This window comes from Hetaerina americana, unplaced genomic scaffold (assembly GCF_022747635.1).
Source record: "Hetaerina americana unplaced genomic scaffold, ioHetAmer1.1.p SCAF_7, whole genome shotgun sequence".
Classification (NCBI taxonomy): Eukaryota; Metazoa; Arthropoda; class Insecta; order Odonata; family Calopterygidae; genus Hetaerina; species Hetaerina americana.
In genome coordinates this window covers 1,745,349-1,765,218 of record NW_027287316.1, presented here as the reverse complement: position 1 = coordinate 1,765,218, position 19,870 = coordinate 1,745,349, and positions in this window count along the sequence as shown.

The following is a 19,870-nucleotide window of genomic DNA, read 5'->3' as shown; positions in this document are numbered from 1 at the left end:
CCTACCATCGCCATTCTTCCCCACGTCCAGTGCCCTCAAAGTCCCCCATCTATCATCGCCCGGCACACTCTCCCGAAGGCCATTTGGGCGCTCGTCCTCGGCTGAGTGAAAGCCGCTCAATGATACGCAGGAGTACTCAAAGGTGCCCGCTGGACACCGTCATCAATTATCCGTCAAATAACCTGAAGGAAAAGGACAGAGGAAAGTGACAGAGAGGACTTTCGAAAGATTCACGTGACTACAGGTTTGTTCACTGCTACTTAGATGACAGCAGTGACGTGATTTGGCGGCCAATAAGAAGTTAGCCCATTATTTTTCCTAAGAATTGAAGATGGGTTCTATTATAAGGGATGCACGCGTTTGGAGACTATTCTCCTGAAGGGTATCGGAAAGCGCGTCAACGAGGAGCAAGTTGCCATGGCCATGATGCCAGTGTTGACACAATGGGACAGCGGTCCGTGGTGCCGACGGGTTACGGAGATGAAGAAGCAGCAGGTAGCGGTGAAACTGATCTGTCAGTGGAAGTGATGAAACTGTTTGAGGTAAAACTCATCGACGCGGAAGGCCATTGACGGAGAATATTAGGACGGATAAACGATCGCGAAAAAGAAGCGAAAAAGGAGAAAGACAAATAGAATTCCCTTATCAATAACAATTAGTGACTAAAATATTTTTCGCTAGTCTAAAGTCCAAGTTATGCTTCGCATTAACTCGGATTCAGCACCCCGACACTGCATAAAAAGATGACCTGATACTATGCAATGCAATAAAACCTTCCTCGTTTCCAGGAAGAAATAATTGAGAGTAAGTTTTTATTATCGGTTGCATTTCGAAATATTCCTTTTGAAATTATCCTCTGAGGAAGAGATGATGGAAAAAGTCAAGGAACAGAGGAAGAATTTGTGTTCTTATGAAGCAGTTACGTCTAGAAAAGAAATTACATGCACTCCCTGGGCAAAGATAACAGGACAAGGTGATGACCATGTGCTAATTAAAATTTAATGACTGAGGAAAACAATGAAATACTAAACATATGTTGAAATGAAATGAAATTATTGGCTTTGTAATTCCACACACTATATTAGGAACCAGACCCAGGAACACGATCAGGTCTCATGATGGCGTTCAACGTCGAAACCTGCGTCGTGTTTCTAAATAAAGTTTGCGGAATTACGAAATCATTTCATTTCAATATGCTTTGTAATTTTCCATCAAGCTAAGCCGGAGACGACAAATTTTAAATGCTACATAGTTTGCGCAAACAAGGTATTTTGAATTTACTACGCGAAGAGGTTCGAAACACATAATTTGAAGAATGGCTAAATATAGTAAATCTAAAGATAGAGGGGTATCATGTAAAGATGGGTGCAAGTAATTTTCAACAACGGAGGTAGTTGTAACTACCCCAGAGTGATATTTCTTAATTGACATGAGGTATTTATAAAACAGGTTGTCATGGGGATACCTGCCAAACGCTCACCTCTCTTTTGAGTTTTTAAGTTAGCTAGACACACTGTGCATTTACAAGAACAATCATTTCAGGATGCTCAGTAAACAAGTCTTCGAGCGTAATCGAGGGTATCCTTCTTGGTCGAATATAAAGAGCAGGACGAAGAATGCTCTGGTGTATCGAAAACATCTGTCGCTTGCGCATCACCATCGTCATCACTTCGATTCGAAGATCGGTCCACTGCAGCCCTCCAGCAAAGCAACGGCATGGGTGGCCTGTCACGATGTCCCACGACCGCGCGCTACAAATGTCGCCGTTGACTATCTCAAGAAAATCGCTGTTAAGTACGTGCTCCTCATTCTTCCCATGGTCCAGACTCGTCCTTTGGGGCTTTTCCTGCCTCTCAGTCTGAAAAAATACCATCAGGGAAAGTGTTTTTCACCACCAGCAAGTGAAGTTCATTGCTAAACATGTTTCAAATTGCGACTACTGCTGCAAACACAATACAGTCGAGTTGAATCTATGAAAATTAAACCTCACACACACAAAATGCAGCGTGCAATTTTATGTATCATAATAAATTATGCGAATAAAATATACGTCCGTCGGATGGCACGTTAAGCTGCTTCGGCGCCCTTGGCGCCTTTCGTAAAGAGTAGGCTAATGCCGACGCCGGGTTTCTCTCTGCCCTCCATCCTTTCCTGTCTGGCGCAAATGACCTCAGCTATCGGTCGCCCCCCCCCCTCAAAACTACAACTACTTGAACACGCCTCGCACTTCCTTGGTCTAACATTTATCCATCTAATGTTTGCCATTCACCTCCAGCGCCGTTTCAAAAGCTTTTTGCTTCTATTTTCGAATCTCCGGTGCCTTAGAGTGAATTTTACTAAAATTTTCACATTATTATATAAAACGTAACCTGGGAAAATAAGAATCAAAAACCCAACCTATCGATTTCCAACACATCCAAAAGTAAAGATCTTTCAGACCATTTCAAGCACCAGTCGCGGCTCAGAATGGGTATGCCCCTCAAAATGATTGTTCTGCAAAGCAGAGAAAGCTCTTCACGAGGATCCGATTGGGTTTAGGAAAAGGAGAATCACTCAGGAAGCTGATTTTTCCTTTAGACTAACTATTGAAACCATAATATAAAAAGGATATAGAGATATCTGCTACTGCGGATTAGTTTGACTGATGTCTACAGACATAAACGGTTTTTTGTTCTACGAGACTTTAGAAAGTCTCACCGTGAAAAAAAGGCGATCCACGGCCACCACAAACATAGCTGGCTGTAAAAGTCTAGCCTCTCAGTAGCGAAGAGGTATGTTTAAATGAGTAAATGACAATATAAACACTCTCACTCGTCACCAGCAACCTTCAAATAGAGAAGGAAGTGAAATGAAATTATAGGGTGTACGAAGTGTTGGACGACTGAAATCCATAAATAAATAAATAAATACAAAAATATTATGGTATATGGCGACAGAGCAGGAGAAAAATAAGAAGAAAGTTTGGGAAATCTTTAGGTGGCAGAATTTAAATAGTTTATTTCTTTTGGAAATGAAAGCAGTAGATTAGAGAATACGTATACGAAGGGGATGTGAGGTGGGGGGTCACCTAGCAGCGCCATCCTGGGAGTAGCCATTCGAATAAACTTGCATAAAATATACTTTTCTGATACAGTCAGAAATAGACAAGCACCAGAGCAGATATGTAAGTTAAAAAGGTTCCTGCATGAATGAATACGTCTCTATGGGTATAGGTTTGAATAAATGTATTGATTTTGCATGTGGTTTTGTCATCTCTTACGGGTGGTGACCTAACACCACCCGCCACACGCCCTCGCGGCGGCTTTCGCGGTATATTTGTAGATCAGATGAACACTAGAAGCATGGAGTCAGAAGAATGAGCCAAATATGAAACGGTTGAATAAAAAATCCACTTGGATTTAGAGTGTATGAAAGCGGAGAAGAAAGAAATTTCAAGAAAACTCTGAAATGAAGAAGCGACAACTCGAAAATATTTGGTGACATAAAGTAATTAGTACATTTGCGGTAGAATGGAGTGGCATTAGAAATGACAACTGTAAAAGAACAGAAACCTACGAATGTGAGGAGTGTAAGCGATGGGGAATTGAGTGGATGTCTGCTATGGTGGATGGCGTAACTAGGCGGGCCTCCTCCATGATGCGCGGGAAACACTCTGCTTTTCCACAAAATATAACTTTTCTGCAGTAGGGTTGTAATTTGTGGAATAGCAGAGTGCCTTCTTTTCCCGCGCGCATTGAGAGGAGATCTAGCAAATTTAAGGAGTTTCGACTCAAGATGGAAGGGATGTGACCGTGACTCCTCGATCGACGAATGCCTTCGGTTGACCCCAGGCCCCTGGATTGGGTGGGGCCTGGAGAAGCCTTTGTTTAACATTCTCGAACACACACGAACTGTATCAGTTCCCCGTCAAATTTCACTCTTGCCTTCTTCATCATTACACCAATACAGTGGAGCTCCTCAAGTAAGATTACTTGAACTACTCCCGCGTAAAATTAGGCCGGGCACCAATTATTACCGATAAAAATGACAAATGGCAGCCTTACCCCATGAGCCTCGGTTGTAAGCTTTCAGGGTGAAAATGTATTTAATCGTGAATTAATTGAACTGTCAACGTCGATACCGTACACATCCGTCTTCTGCCCCTGCATACCACTGTGCAGACACCCCCCATCTGCACCCCACACCTTACTCGTCCAATTCAGACAGTTTTGTCGTCCATTCTTCGAGTTCATTCCAATAACCGGCAATAAATGTTGAATGATCAAAGTGTCAAAATCATTCGCCTCGACCGAGGTTCCAGTCCAGGCGAATGATGATTGTCACACTTCGGAATTTCAGCATTTTAATGCATATTAGTGGATGATTCCGTTAAAAGTTACCGTCGCGGAATCTCCAACATGTCTTTGAACCGTCAATTAAGGCATTACCTTGGCCCATCCTGACCTTATTACGAATTCCGCGAAGGCTTCCCTTTTAAGCTTGGCATTTCTCCCGAATGTCGCCCTCAGTACAGTGACGGGATCATGTATGTGTTTCCTTATCTCTTCTAAGTCTCGAGTTATCTTCGCCTTGGCGAGGCCTTTTGCAGTTTTGCTTCTTTCAAAATTATGAGCAATTAGGGCGGCTTCACCCATATCCTTTTTAAGAAATTCTTCATTGAAATTAAAGTGCCTTTACTATTTTTTTCTGACTGCACTGCTTCCTTTTATGCTTCCCGTGAGTGAAGATGCATTCAACTATCTTGTCAATATTTGTTTCCCACTGCGCCATATCTAAAGTTTTAGTCTGGCAAGGGAAGTCCCCAAAGCACCCTCATCCACGTCTCACAGCTTTCTTATATTTTACCTAATTGCCTTTTATTTTTTAGAATATATTCTTCGGCGGATCTTTTCACCACTCCTGAACTTTCGTTAAATACATTATATACCATTTTTCATAATGACCCTACAATAACCAACGTCTTCTGAGTGTTTTAATGGCTACAGTTCATAATTTTTTATCTAAAAGTTGTTTGTCATTCCATGTTTAAAACTTTTCGCAAATTTTTTAAGTTTCACATAATCATTACCTAAGGCTATATTAATTGCTCATTTTCATAATCTCCATTTCATTCATATATTCGGAGACATTTTATGTGCATTAAGTCAAATAATAATGTTTGATTATTCGACACAAAAATATCGATTCCATTATTTGACACAAAAATATCCATACATATCTCCTCAACTTTATAGCTGTGGTCATCCATATTTCAGACGACATTTTTAAATTAATGGGCACCGAACGTTAGATTTACATAATCACCACATCCACTTGTCATACGAACTACGTATCGTAACTACGAGGTATGAAATAATACTATACAATAGCAATATCATAAGACCCCAAGCCAGTCATAATGCTATTAAGGAATGATTATCTCAACTATCGTGTTTTTCCATCCAAAAGTGAGAAATACCAATGGTTATAAAGGAATGATTCTTCTTATCATTCTTCTTCTTCTAATAATTCTGGAAAACTCTTCATTGTAGGGAAATATAATATTTCCATTGTCCCTTCATGCATATACCTTCCTATTCAAGGCAAAAAATATATATAGCTCCCCTCTTTGCGTTATGTTTATTCTACTAGCTTCTTGCAATTATGAAAAGCAGGAAGGAGAGTGAGCGTGTTGTGTGTTTCTGGTTCGGAGTAGGGCCCAGCGGTTAAATCGTTTTCAAAGCTAAATCTCTTGACTAGAATAAATTTACTCCCCGGCAACTGTGGTGAATCCAAATTCCCCAGGCTGTTGGGCCTTAGTCTCCAATTCTCAGTAAAGTTGGAGTCGTCCTGAGCAAGATGGTCGAGCAGTTCTTCTGATCTCTTGGCGAGAGGGACTCACGAAAAGTGAAAAAATCTACAAGCGCGGGGGAGGGAAGGGAGGGTGAGAGGGTTGCTGGTAAAGTAATACCGGAGAGAAAAAATAGCATCCCTAACTTTAATCCGCAGTACTATGAAGAGAAAGTGACCTTAAAAATGCTTATGCGTGTTTACAGGGTGGGTTCCGAAAGCAATGCAATTTATTTTTCTAGTAATTTATAGAACAGATTTGCACAAACTCTTGAAATTCTTCAAAACACTGTCCTTTGGCCTCTACACATTTTTTCCAGCGACTCTACCGTGACCGGTACGTTCCCTGTAAGGCGTCTTCTGGGACCTCTCGCAAGGTCTTCGCTGCTGATTCTGCGCGCTGCGACACAGCTGATTGGATCTCTTCTATGGACAAAAAACGGGTTACTTTCAGGGCTGCCTTAATCCGAGGGGACAAAAGAAATCTGCTGCTGGGACATCAGTACTATGGGAAGGGTTGGGCATGGTTAGCCGATAGTGTTTGGCCAGAAACTCGCGGACTCGTTGTGCGTAGTGGCCATAAGCGTTGTCGTGATGGAGTTTCCAGGTAGCGGAGATGTCTTTTCTCTTCCTGAAGGACCTTTTTCGGCGTCTTTCCAGCAAATTCACATAGTAGGCAGCGTTAAATGTCTGTCCTTGATGAACAAACTCCTTATGGACCACTCCTTCACTTTCAAAGAAGACAATGAGTAATATTTTCACTTTTGATTTGGTCATTCTTGCCTTTTTGGGTTGGGGGCACTTGCCGGTCTAGCTTTGGCGTTTTTTTTCTGGGTCGCATTAAAAACCCATATTTCATCACCAGTAATTATGTTGTTCAAATAATCAGATTGGTTTTCAATGTTGCAAAAGTTCAACTGAAATTTCCGCTCGCTTGGTATTCTGATCGTCTGACATCACCTTGGGCAAGAGCTTGGCGCACACTTTCCTCATCGCTAAATCTTTAGCAACAATACGAAACTCAACTGTAGACGACAAGTTCAGTTCATTGGCAACCATTTTGATACTCAATCGACGGTCAGAGTCCAACAATTGTCAATCACGAGCCACATTGTTGTTGGTTTGGCTGGTTGACGGCCGCCCGGAGCGTTGTTCGTCGTGAACCTCTTCCCGGTCCTCCTTAAAGGACTTTAACCACCTCAAAAGTTGTGAGTATTACAGAGCAGAGTCCCCGTCCCCGAATCATTTTGTTGGTATCCTCAAGAATTTGTTTTCAGTTTAACACAAAACCTTATCCCGTAACATAGGTCGATCGTCGATTCCACTTTTACGAGATACGGTCGGCACGCAGAGGTTTACCATAACTGACATCCTGTCGCTTTCACAGCTTGGAGAGCACTGAGCCCTGTTTCGTGGAAAAGTTTAGCCCCCCCACCTACTTCAAGTAAATTGATTTCACTCAAATCAACAGGAGCAGGGCGGATAATTTAATTGCAGTACTTTCGAAATGCACCCTGCAGATGCGTACTCGTGTGGGGGTGGTAAAATTTATGACTATTTTCTTACGAATACACAAAATACGTTAAGTCCAGTCATACAATTTTGAGATATGCTATGAGCAGTGCTGTGAGAGATACAACAGCGGACACTTATTAGTGCTCCCCTATTTGTTGTTTATTATGCACTCCATGCTTCAGAGCACCCAGTGCTAGATGGAAAAAATGGATGCGGATGAATTATTTAAAACCAGGTTTAAATGTGGTACCCATATATTCATGAACATTAAAAATCAATCGTAAGAATTCCATTATCCCACATTCAAGGCGATCTCTCAGAAGTTGAGCTAGCCGTATCCAAATGAAAACCATTTCCATTAATTTCCATTTGCAGAGTTTTTTAACTTCAAAAGCATTGCATTGTCCATTTCTACAGTTTAAGGAAAGATAAAAATATTTGAAAGCATGCATCGATTCTTGGCTGATGAAGGGATCGCGTGGTAAAAGAATCCGTTGAAATCCGACTGGACACCAACACTTATAACAGAGAAAAAGGCTTCCACATCAGTAACACTTGGAAGCTAGTGCTAAAGAAAATAAAAAATGCACAGGAACGTACCCGATTGGCTATAGCGGAGCACACCAACGCTTCCGACCGATCAGGGCACACCTGAGCCTCGGCAGAGTATAAATACCAGGCCTTTTTTTATGATCTACTTGCTGCGGAACAGCGGCTCGCCTCGCGGACTACAACGTGGAGCTGCTCACAATCATCATGGGCAACATGGGAGGTCTGCTGCGTCGCCGGCCCGTAATAAAGCTGCAGTCGCCGGCACGGGACATCCACCCCATCTGCCCGAGATATTACCCTGAGGTCACCCTACCCGCCTACCGAGTCCGAACAGAGCTAGCTGCCCGCCCCCACGTGTCTGCTCCCGGAACCCGACCTGCCGCTCTTCCGTCCCCCCCCGCCGAAGAACGAAGACACAACGCAACGAAAGTGAAAGTGAAGTGCAGGGAAAATAAATCTGTGATTTTTCCAGTGAACTTTTAACAAGAACTATCTTTATTGTTACTACTTTTTTGCATTACTTCCATTGCCTATATATTCTAAAATACTGTTGGTGTCCCTGTTATCCTTCTACCCTTTAATTTTCAATCTCTCTTCTCCGGTGGTCTGGCGGAGGTTTTACGGGTTTCCCTCCGCCCTTGGGTGAATGCCGGGCCAATACCGCTCCCGCTGAAAAGAAATGAAAGGTTTATTCCGCAAACGCTACCATATTTGTAGCCTTTCCATGTTTAATTTTTCCACCCCGAAGAGGATTCTATCCTAAAACGGGGTTTCCGTATTGTTTTATTATGTTTCCACCATGTATTTTATATATTTCTTGTGCGTTGTTCTTACGGAAATAAAAAGCTATAAAACTGAAACTATGATCTACTTGGCTAACGGCCATGGCGTCTCCGAGGGATGCGCTGTTCTCCTATACAAAACCTTTGTCAGGCCTGTCATGGAGTATGCCGCGCTCGCGGTTTCACCCTTACATAAAAACATGGAGCGCCACGCATCATTTGAGCGCCGGGTTTTGAGACGGTCGCTTCTCCTACCTGCCTATGCCCCGAGGGAGTACGTCTATGACCGGGCTAATATTGAGCCAATCCTTCACAGGTTGTGCCGTGCCCGCAGCAGGACAGCAGCACGATGGGCTGACTACAACGAGGACCTTCTTACCACCGTACTAGGACATATGGGCAGCCTGCTACGCCCTCGCCCCGTTGTGAAATTACAGTCACCAGCACGAGTCATTACCACCCTCTTCTCTTCCTACTACCCCGGAGTGGACCTGCCACCCCACCGAGTCCGCACTATTCTGCCACTCCCACCATGTCTACAGCCAGATCCAGACCTGCCGCTATCTCGCACGCCCCGCAGAAGAAAAGGGCGCACCGAACCACAGTGACTAGTGACTTAACACATACAGTGAAGTGACTAAAGTGAAGTGCCTTTAAAAGCATTTATTATGCATCTTTATCCTTATGTTGTTACCATATATAGTTTCTTTTATTGCTGTTATCATTTGTATCATTGTTATTATTGTATCATTGTTGCTACTGTTATCACCGTTACACTTACGTTTGTTTCACTATCCATTGTTATAGCTGTTACCTGTAAATTTGTTATTCTTGTGAACCTCTTCTTCGGTGGATTTGCGGAGGTTTTACGGGTTTCCCTCCGCCCATGGGTGAATGCCGGGCTGATACCGCTCCCGTAGAAAAGATATCACAGGTTTTTCCGCAGCCGCTACCATCTTGTAGCCTTTCCATATTTAATTTTTCCACTCCGAAGAGGAGTTTATCCTAAAACGGGGTTTCCGTATTGTTTTGTTATGTTTCCACCATGTATTTTATATATTTCTTGTACGCTGTTCTTACGGAAATAAAAACCTATAAAACTGAACTGAACTATGACCGACCAAGGCGTCACTCTTGACAAGCGCCTTAACATGCTGCAGCATGCCAAGAGAACTTCGGGTATTGCAGGAAACCAACGTCATCTCCTAGCACCTATTCTTGGGAACCAAAACCTTCCCCTCCGCAGACGACTACATCTTTTCTCCGCCGTCCTCCGCCCGATCATCGCATACACGGCTCCCGCATGGTGCGGCTTGATGGGTGCAGCAGCGAGATGTCTTCTGAACGCCACCGTCAGGAAGAACCTGCGTACAGTTTTGACACTAGGATGGACTCCAGGGAACGCAGTTCTTTGGGAGATCGCGAACATTCCGCCGCTCGATGACGTTCTTCGGGAGAGGACCATCCGATTCCGAAGATGTGCCGCATCCTCATCCCACGACGAAATCCGCGGCATCACCGATGTCGTGGTTTTCCCGTGGGACAAGCACCCCCGCCCTCGCGCAGATACAGGAGACGAAGACGACCAACAGCCGCTGAAGCGTCGGAGAGGAGTCGGCCTTTTCGGAGCCATGTGCTTCGAAATGGTGCGACAGCGACGGGGGCCCTCGGGAAACTCGTCTGATCGCCGAGCGAGGATCATATGTCTCCCGAAGACGTCGAGGACGGAGGTGGGACCCGGAGACTTCCGGCCCATTTCTCTACTCGACGGATTCGGGAAGATGTACGAGAGACTTCTGCTGGAGCCGATAGTAGGTTTCGTCCGAGAGGCTGACATCCTCCCGGATGAGCAGTTCGGCTTCCGCGAGCGGCATTCCACGGTCCATCAGCTGGTGAGAACCACGGACTTCATCACGGACGCCTTCAACAGGAAGATGTCGGTGGCAGGCGCATTTTTCGACGTCAGCAAGGCGTTTGACCGCGTCTGGCACCAGGCACTGCTGTTGAAGATGCGGAGACTCCACTTCCCGACGTGGATCATCGAGGTGATCCGCTCCTACCTAAGAGACAGGACCTTCGTCGTTTCCTGGTCTGACTCGTTCTCTGGGGTGCACCGGATCTCCGCTGGTGTCCCCCAGGGTTCGGTTCTCGGGCCAGTATTATTCAACATCTTCTCCCATGACATTCCCAGGAGTCATGGGAGGCACGAGGTCCTGTCACTATACGCGGACGACGCGGCGCTCCTGTGCAGCTCCCGGCGAATATCTTTCGCCGTGGAGAGGCTGCAGATCGTCGTCGACGAGCTACTTTCGTGGTATCGTCGCTGGCGGTTTGCAGTCAATGCCGGGAAAACGAAGGCAATCGTCTTCCATACCAGCAGAGGAGCGCCGACAGAAGAGGAGCTGTCGGTGAATGGAGTCACCCTTCCGTGGGAATCCGAGGTTCTCTACCTCGGAGTGCTGATGGACCGGAAACTCCTTTGGAACGCCCAAGCGCGACGTGTCCGAGGGAAGGCCTTCGCGGCGCTTAACCGGCTTCGGCCGATTATTCGTCCGGGGGTCCTGAGCTCGGAAACGAAGCGTCGACTGTACCGAGCGTGCGTGTTGCCTGTCATCACGTACGCAGCGCCGGTATGGTCAGGAGTGCCGAAGTCTACCCTCGCTCTCATCCAAGTGGTGCAGAACTCTGCGCTACGGTGCATCTTGGGATGCGGGCGCTACGCCCGCGTGGAAGAGATGCACCAGGACGGGAACATGGAACCTCTGAACGTCCTTCTTCCGGAGCTGTCTCGAAGATTCTTCGAGAGGGCTGCGGATTCAGACGTCGCCACCATCCGACGCCTCGGAGAGATCCAGGTTTCAACGTGGGACCGCTATAAGCGCCCCATTGCGAGCATGGATCGCCAAGATGCCCTCCCAGCGAAGAAGAGGCCCAGGCTTCAGTAGCAGGGATCGCCAGAACGCCGTGACAACGCAGAAGACGACGCCCTGCCTTAGAAGCCTAGGCGGCTGGAAAGGCAACACAGTGGAGCCCCGACCGGAGTAACGGGGGTCCGTCCACGAGAATTGATCGCCGAACCAGCTTGGAGACGTCCTTGACACTGCAATCTCACGAGGTGTCCGGACGTCTCTCAGCATGCACTCGTGTGTTGAACTGTCTTCGGATAATAACCCGACCATCCTGTTGCTGGAGACCAGAGTGCCAGTGATTCCAGCCAGATCTCAACTTGACCTTCATGTCAGGGCTCATCGCCGGTAAACTGCCGAAGGAACCGACTCCACCATCATCGGAGGAGATGGCAGACCAAATGGTCGGTCATCTCACTGCTACCGTCACCGCTGCCATTGAGGCTACGATTCCGCGGAGTGAGAGGCGCTCGTACTAATTGCGTGTGCCGCTTCCTCCCCCGGTTCGCGGACTCATCACGCGCCGGAATAACATCCACAGGCGCTGGCAGTGGTACAGGACCGATGACCTTCGGCAGCAGCTACATACGCTTGACCGGGAAGTCCGCTGCGCCCTGCAGGAAGTCCGCTCGGACCATTGGGAGACGCACCTACGGGAAGATATCCTACGGGAGGATGGCGCGGAGGACATGGAAGAGATCTGGAAGATTTGCAGGAAGCTGCAAGGAAGCCAGCGACTGGACCCCATCGTCGTCTGCGGTGATGAGGTGGCGACATCTCCCGGGGCGAAGGCAGAAATGCTTGCGACTTATCTCGAGGGAACCTTCAGTCCTAACCCCGGGAACGCGTATTCGGCGGCCATCGAAGAGGAGATCGCGGTGTCGGAGGAAGCTGTGAATGCCGCTCCTGAAGATGACGAGGCTGCTCCCCAGTTCCGGAAGGAGGACGTTCAGGGTACGATACGCTGCCTACGCAAGAGGAAAGCCCCGGGAAATGACGATAGACCCAATATCGTCATCCGGGAACTTCCAAATGCAGTGGTGGCGCACCTGACCAGCATCTACAACGGCTGCGTCAGGATTTCCTATTTCCCGACCACTTGGAAGAGAGCGAGGACCGTATGTCTCCCGAAAACGTCGAGGATGGAAGTGGGACCCGGAGACTTCCGGCCCATTTCTTTACTTGACGGATTTGGGAAGATGTACGAGAGACTTCTGCAGGAGCCGATAGTAGGTTTCGTCCGAGAGGCTGACATCCTCCCGGATGAGCAGTTCGGCTTCCGAGAGCGGCATTCCACGGTCCATCAGCTGGTGAGAACCACGGACTTCATCACGGACGCCTTCAACAGGAAGATGTCGGTGGCAGGCGCATTTTTCGACGTCAGTAAGGCGTTCGATTGCGTCTGGCACCAGGCACTGCTGTTGAAGATGCGGAGACTCCACTTCCCGACGTGGATCATCGAGATGATCCGCTCCAACCTAAGAGACAGGACCTCCGTCGTTTCCTGGTCTGACTCGTTCTCTGGGGTGCACCGGATCTCCGCTGGTGTCCCCCAGGGTTCGGTTCCCGGGCCAGTATTATTCAACATCTTCTCCCATGACATTCCCGGGAGTCATGGGAGGCACGAGGTCCTGTCACTATACGCGGACGACGCGGCGCTCCTGTGCAGCTCCCAGCGAAAACCCTTCGCTGTGGAGAGGCTGCAGATCGTCGTCGACGAACTACTTTCCTGGTATCGTCGCTGGCGGTTTGCATTCAATGCCGGGAAAACGAAGGCAATCGTCTTCCATACCGGCAGAGGAGCGCCGACAGAAGAGGAGCTGTCGGTGAATGGAGTCACCCTTCCGTGGGAATCCGAGGTTCTCTACCTCGGGGTGCTGATGGACCGGAAACTCCTTTGGAACGCCCAAGCGCGACGTGTCCGTGGGAAGGCCTTCGCGGCGCTTCACCGGCTTCGGCTGATTATTCGTCCGGAGGTCCTGAGCTCGGAAACGAAGCGTCGACTGTACCGAGCGTGCGTGTTGCCTGTCATCACGTACGCAGCGCCGGTATGGTCAGGAGTGCCGAAGCCTACCCTCGCTCTCATCCAAATGGTGCAGAACTCTGCGCTACGGTGCATCTTGGGATGCAGGCGCTACGCCCGCGAGGAAGAGATGCACCAGGACGGGAGCATGGAACCTCTAAACGTCCTTCTTCCGGAGCTGTCTCGAAGATTCTTCGAGAGGGCTGCGGAATCAGACGTCGCCACCATCCAACGCCTCGGATAGATCCAGGTTTCAACGTGGGACCGCTATAAGCGCCCCATTGCGAGCCTGGATCGCCAAGATGCCCTCCCAGCGAAGAAGAGGCCTAGGCTTCAGTAGCAGGGATGGCCAGAACGCCGTGACAACGCAGAAGACGACGCCCTGCCTTAGAAGCCTAGGCGGCTTGGAAGGCAACACAGTCGAGCCCCGACCGGAGTAACGGGGGTCCGTCTACGAGACTGATCGCCGAAAAGAGAGCAACGTCCTCGTTGCCACCTACGCTGATGACTCAGCTATCCTGGCGCGATCGTCGCGACAGGATTTAGCAGCTCGCTACCTTCAGAGGGCAGTAGACTCCCTAATTGATTTGTTTTCCCGTTGGCGTTTCGGCGTGAACGAGAAGAAGACCCAGGCCATCGTCTTTTCCAAGGCACCTAAGGAGCCCGGCGAGATCCTTGTCGGAGTCACCGAAATCCCTTGGAAAAACTCGGTTCTGTACTTAGGCGTTGTCCTAGAAAAGCGCCTATCGATGCACCTCCACGTCCGACGTGCTTCTGGCATCACGACTACGAGGAGAAACCTCCTGGCATCCATACTAGGCAACTCTTGTCTCCCGCTGAAGAAATGCCTTCGCCAGTTCTCGGCGGTACTCAGACCATCGCTGCTCTACGCAGCACCAGCATGGAGCGGAGTCATGGGAGGCGCAGAAAGAAGGGCTCTCTACGTCGAGCACCGGAAAAACCTCAGAGCAACGTTACCACTGGGATGGACTCCTGGAAACGAGGTGCTCTGGGAAATAGCGGACACTCCTCCCCTAGAAGACGTTCTCCGAGATCGCTCTATTTCATTCCTGGATAGAGCTGCACCATCCATCCACGAAGACATACAAGGATTAAACTCCGTGGTGATCTGTCCATGGGACAAACATCCTCGTACACGCGCAGGGACCGGCCTCGCTGAAGACCAGCCGCCCGCCGGAACTCGACCGTCGGCGTCTTCTTTGACGTCAGCAAGGCGTTCGATCGGGTGTGGCACAAGGGATTGCTGTGGAAGCTGGATTGCTTTGGATTTCCTCGATGGTGGACGGAGTTGGCGGCATCCTGGTTGCGAGGGCAATCATTCCGGGTCAGCTGGGGATATGCTGTATCAGAGAAGCGGCGAATTAGAGCGGGCGTTCCTCAAGAAAGTTTGCTCTCCCCGCTTCTTTTTAACATCTACTCTGTAGATATCCCGGCAGACTTCGGAAGCAACGCCCTCGTAGCAACGTATGCGGACGACATGGCAATCCTGGCGAGATCAGCGAGGCAACACCAGGTGGCGCAATACTTGCAGAGGGCGGTCGACGAACTCATCTCATGGTTATCCCGCTGGAGATTCGGAGTCAATGAGGACAAAACCCAGGCGATCGTCTTCTCCAAGGGACCGAAGGAGCCCGGCGAAATCCTCGTCGGTGCGACGGAGGTCCACTGGGCGGAGACGGTGCTGTACTTGGCGTCGTGCTCGACAAGCGTCTCTCCATGCGGCACCATGTGATGAGGGCATCAGGCATCGCGGCATCCCGGCGGCAACAACACGCCCTGATCCTCTTCAATCCTTGCCTTTCGCTGCAGAGGAGACTCCATCTGTTCGCGGGGGTGCTACGCCCAACCCTTGCGTACGCCGCACCCGCGCGGTGCGGTATCATGTGCGATGGCGCAAAGAATAAGCTGCACGTTGCGGACAGGAGAAACCTCCGAGCGGCACTCCAGCTTGGTTGGACTCCAGGGAACGAGGCGCTTCGGTCGTTGTCCGGCGTGGAAACTCTGGAAAGCGCGCTTCGGGAGCGGTCACGAAACTTCCGAAGGAAAGCGACATCCTTCTCCCACGGGGAACTCCGCGACATCACCGACGTCGTGGTCTTCCCGTGGGACAAGCATCCACGCCCGTGTGCAGCGACGGGGGACAGAGAACATCAGCTGCCGGCGAAGCGGCGGAAGTGTAACGGCCATTTCGGGGCCATTTACGGGTGAGGTCTTCACCACCCTGTAAGGGAGAGAAAACCTCTTCCAGGTGGGCTGCCATCCCTTCGGCTCTCTCCTCCGGTGTTCGCAGATCTCCTGACGGCAAGCGCAGCGTGGCTTCCTCCAGCGACTCTCCGCGAATTTGCCTTGCCAGTTTCCACGGCTCCCTGTGGAAACACCTGGTGGCTCCCTGTGTGGGTGGTGAAGACCTCCAGGATCCCCTGACCTCGCCTGTTCCATCGCCGAGACCTCCACGCTTCACGCGAGTTCGTGACGAATCGCCTCCGACCATCGGTGAAAAGGACCTTAGAGAGGCCATAAAGCGTTTGAAGCCTTGCAAGGCCCCGGGACCAGATAGCATCACAAACGCTCTCCCAGATTCCGGTCGCCTTCGCCACGATTCTGCTTTGCATTCTAAATGCGTGCCTCTCGTTAGGGTACTTCCCTATGCGATGGAAAGAGGCACGCGTGATTTGCATCCCCAAAGCGGGGAAGTAACCGGGACAGGCGAACTACCGACCCATCTCGTTACTCGACGGCTTGGGGAAGCTCTTTGAGCGCAATCTCCTCGGGCAGCTTGTCTCCATCACGGGAGAGCTCAAGATCATCCCGGACCACAAATTCGGCTTCCGTAGTGAACATTCTACCATGCACCAGATCGCACGCTTGCTGAATTTCGTCACCGAGGGATTAAACCGTGGCCACTCCACCGTCGGCGCCTTTTTCGATATCAGCAAGGCGTTCGATCGCGTCTGGTATGAGGGCCTGCTGTGGAAGCTGAATTGATTCGGTTTCCCCGATTGGTGGAACTGGATCATGGAATCCTGACTTTTTGACCGGACCTTCCGTGTTATCTGGGGCCGATCAACATCTGCAAGGCGAAGCATTCGAGCTGGCGTTCCGCAAGGAAGTCTGCTCTTTCCTCTCCTTTTTACCATCTACACGACGGACTTACCCGGGGACTTCGGGAGCAACGTCATAATTGCCACCTATGCTGACGACTCAGCTATTCTAGCGAGATCGTCGCGTCAACAGCTAGCGGCTCGTTACCTGCAGAGGGCAGTGGGCTCCGTGACTGAGTGGTTTTCCCGTTTGCGTTTCGGCGTAAACGAAAAGAAGACCCAGGCCATCGTCTTTTCAAGGGACCGAAGGAGCCCGGCGAGATTCTTGTCGGTGCCACTAAAATCCCTTGGAAAAAATCGATTCTGAACCTAGGCGTTGTCCTAGACAAACGCCTTACAATGAACGCCCATTTCCGCCGATCTGCTGGCATAACCTCTACAAGGAGAAACCTTCGGGGCCATATGCTCCGAAATGGTACGATAGCGGCGGGCTGCCTCCAGCACTCAGCGCTACTCGCCAAAGGCAAATGTTCTCAATTTTTTTTCAATTTTCTGGCTGTGCGCTTATCCAGCCTTTCGTCGATCCTGATTCGCGAGTCATCGTTAATTGTTGACAATTGTTGTCAATTGTTTTAATTGATTAAAGTATTAACCATCTCCTGTACGCTCCTTCAAGTACATCTGAAGTGGACCGAAACCCGACCCTTCCTACCTGGCCCTGCGCCATGGCGGCTGTCCCATCGCCTGGTGTCTCCCGTCCTGGATCCCCGGTTGACCAAGATGGATTTATAACGCCCAAGAGGACCGTTAAAATTCTGGCAACATTGTTTAAGGAGACGACGGCAAGATCCTCTCGGTCCGGCGTGCGCCGGCCTTTTACGCCATTAAGCGACGCGACTATGAAACGAGCGCGTACCTCGTCTGATTCATTCATGCCGATTAAAACGAGTAATTCCTTCTCCGTGCTCGCTCCTGCGAGTGAAAATCTTGCAGCAAACCAAAACCAAATGGATACGGAAGCCGATTCCGAACAGAATCCAAGCGATGCGTCACAACCTACGCAAACCAGTCGTGGACCGCGTCCTCCTCCCCTGGTCATCTATGACGCCGAAGACGTCCGTTGTCTTAGAGATTTGATCAGAACAACGGTCAAAGACCAATCTTTCACCGTGGCATACGACGATACATCGGCCCGAGTGCAGACGTGCACAATGGATGACTTCAAGTCCCTGCGAACAGCGCTCTCCAAGACAGATGCTCAAATGTCCACTTGGGGTGTCGGCGAAGAAAAGACAACGTCCTTCACCTTTCGAGGTTTGTCGTCGCGACATCAACTGGACGATTTGCTTGATGACCTGAAAGCACTAGGAATTGATGCCCGCAGAGGTCGACAACTCACTGCAGACGGGAAGCCAATCGGCGTCTTCTTGGTTGCCATTGCTCCTTCTGAATCCTGGCCGATCTCCGCTGAGAAGGCTCTCCGCAGCGTCGGAAATTGCGTGGTTTCGGTGCGACTGTATGTCTACCGAAATCCCTAGCCGTGCCATCGCTGCTCCCGTTTCGGGCACGGCAGTTTTTTCTGTTCAGCCTCTCCCAGATGTCCCTTCTGCTCTGGAGGCCATTGCCTTCAAGATTGCCCCCGTTCAGGCGCCGAGAAGTGTCCTAACTGTGACGGCAATCATGCAGCATACTCTTCCTCATGCGAAAAATGGCGTGCTGAGAAGGAACGCCGTGATGAAAAACCATTAAAGAAACGCCGTGGACGCCGCGTAAAAGGCTCACAAGCTTCTGCCTTTCCATATACAGTAGCCCAAAACAACCAAACCAAGCCATCACCATCAACCAATACCACAGCAAAGCAGCCTGCTATGCTCAGCTCAAGAAACGCCTGGCGAGGAAGCGACGCATCCCAAGGCCCTGCTTTACAACGCCCTACGCCGCGACAACGACTTGGAATTAATTTCCCAGCGCTTCCTCATCCAGCTGTCTTCCGATGAAACAGTTGCATCCATTCTCGTCCCCTTGCGGGAACGACGTCGTCTCCGGAGAGCGCCGACGCATCAGCCGACGGCCCTTTTAAGGACCACATCCGAATCGACCGCCGACAGCCCGGTCAAAGACGCCGGAAGTGAAGCACTCCTGAGCGTACTTGGTACGCTGGTTACCATCGCAACAACCCTTCAGTCGCAACTTCAAGTGCTTTCTGCAACGCTTCAGCGGCTGCCGACTCTTCTGTCCACCCATCATGGCTAAGCCTTCTCCAAGACGCCGCAACATCGTGATCGTGTCTTGGAATGCTGGTGGCGCGGTGGCGAGAAAAAAACCAGAGCTTCTTAAATTCCTAGCACGTCAAAGGTGCGAATTGGCTCTGATTCAGGAAACACACCTCAAACAGAAGGATCGATGGACTTTTCCGGGATTCCAAGTTTTTCGGGATGACAGGACAAGTCGAGGAGGAGGAACGGCAATCCTGGTGGAGAAATATCTTCGAGCACAGCGTCTCCCGTTACCGGCCTTCACTACCACTGAAACAACGGCAGTGGAGCTAGAATGCGACAAGGGCTTCCTTCGCCTCGCCTCTATCTACATCGCTCCCCAGGAGGCACTTCGCACGACAGAGCTGGCGGCAATCTTTGAAGGGAACATCCCTACGATTGTGGCAGGCGATCTGAACGCGAAACACTCTTCTTGGCACTCCCTGGTCTTCGCCTTCGACAGTGGATTTCCCAAAGCCGTCTCAATGTCATTGGTCCTCGTACGCCGTCTCATTTCGCTCCATGTGGAAAGAGCGACGTATTTGACATTGCAATCCACGCGGCATTGCCATCGTCGCTCTCGGCAAGAGCAATCCATGCCCTGGACAGCGACCATCTGCCTGTCCTTCTCCAAATTGCCGATCGCCCGCTGGAGAATCCACCGAAGACGGTGCGGAAATACGACGACGCGGATTGGACTCTCTCCCGTCACCAAATCACGGATCGAATCGCCGCCTTGCCGCTACCTCCGGCCGTCGGCTCTACTGAAGAGATCGACATCCAGGTCGATTTCCTGACGGAAACCGTGCAGTCGGCGGTAGCAGCCTCCATTCCCGAACGTCCGGACCGAGAATGGAATCACCTGGTTCTTATCAAATCTATCAGGGACCAGATCAAGGAGAAAAACAGGATCAGAAGGCGTTTCCAGCGCTTCCGCTGTCCATCG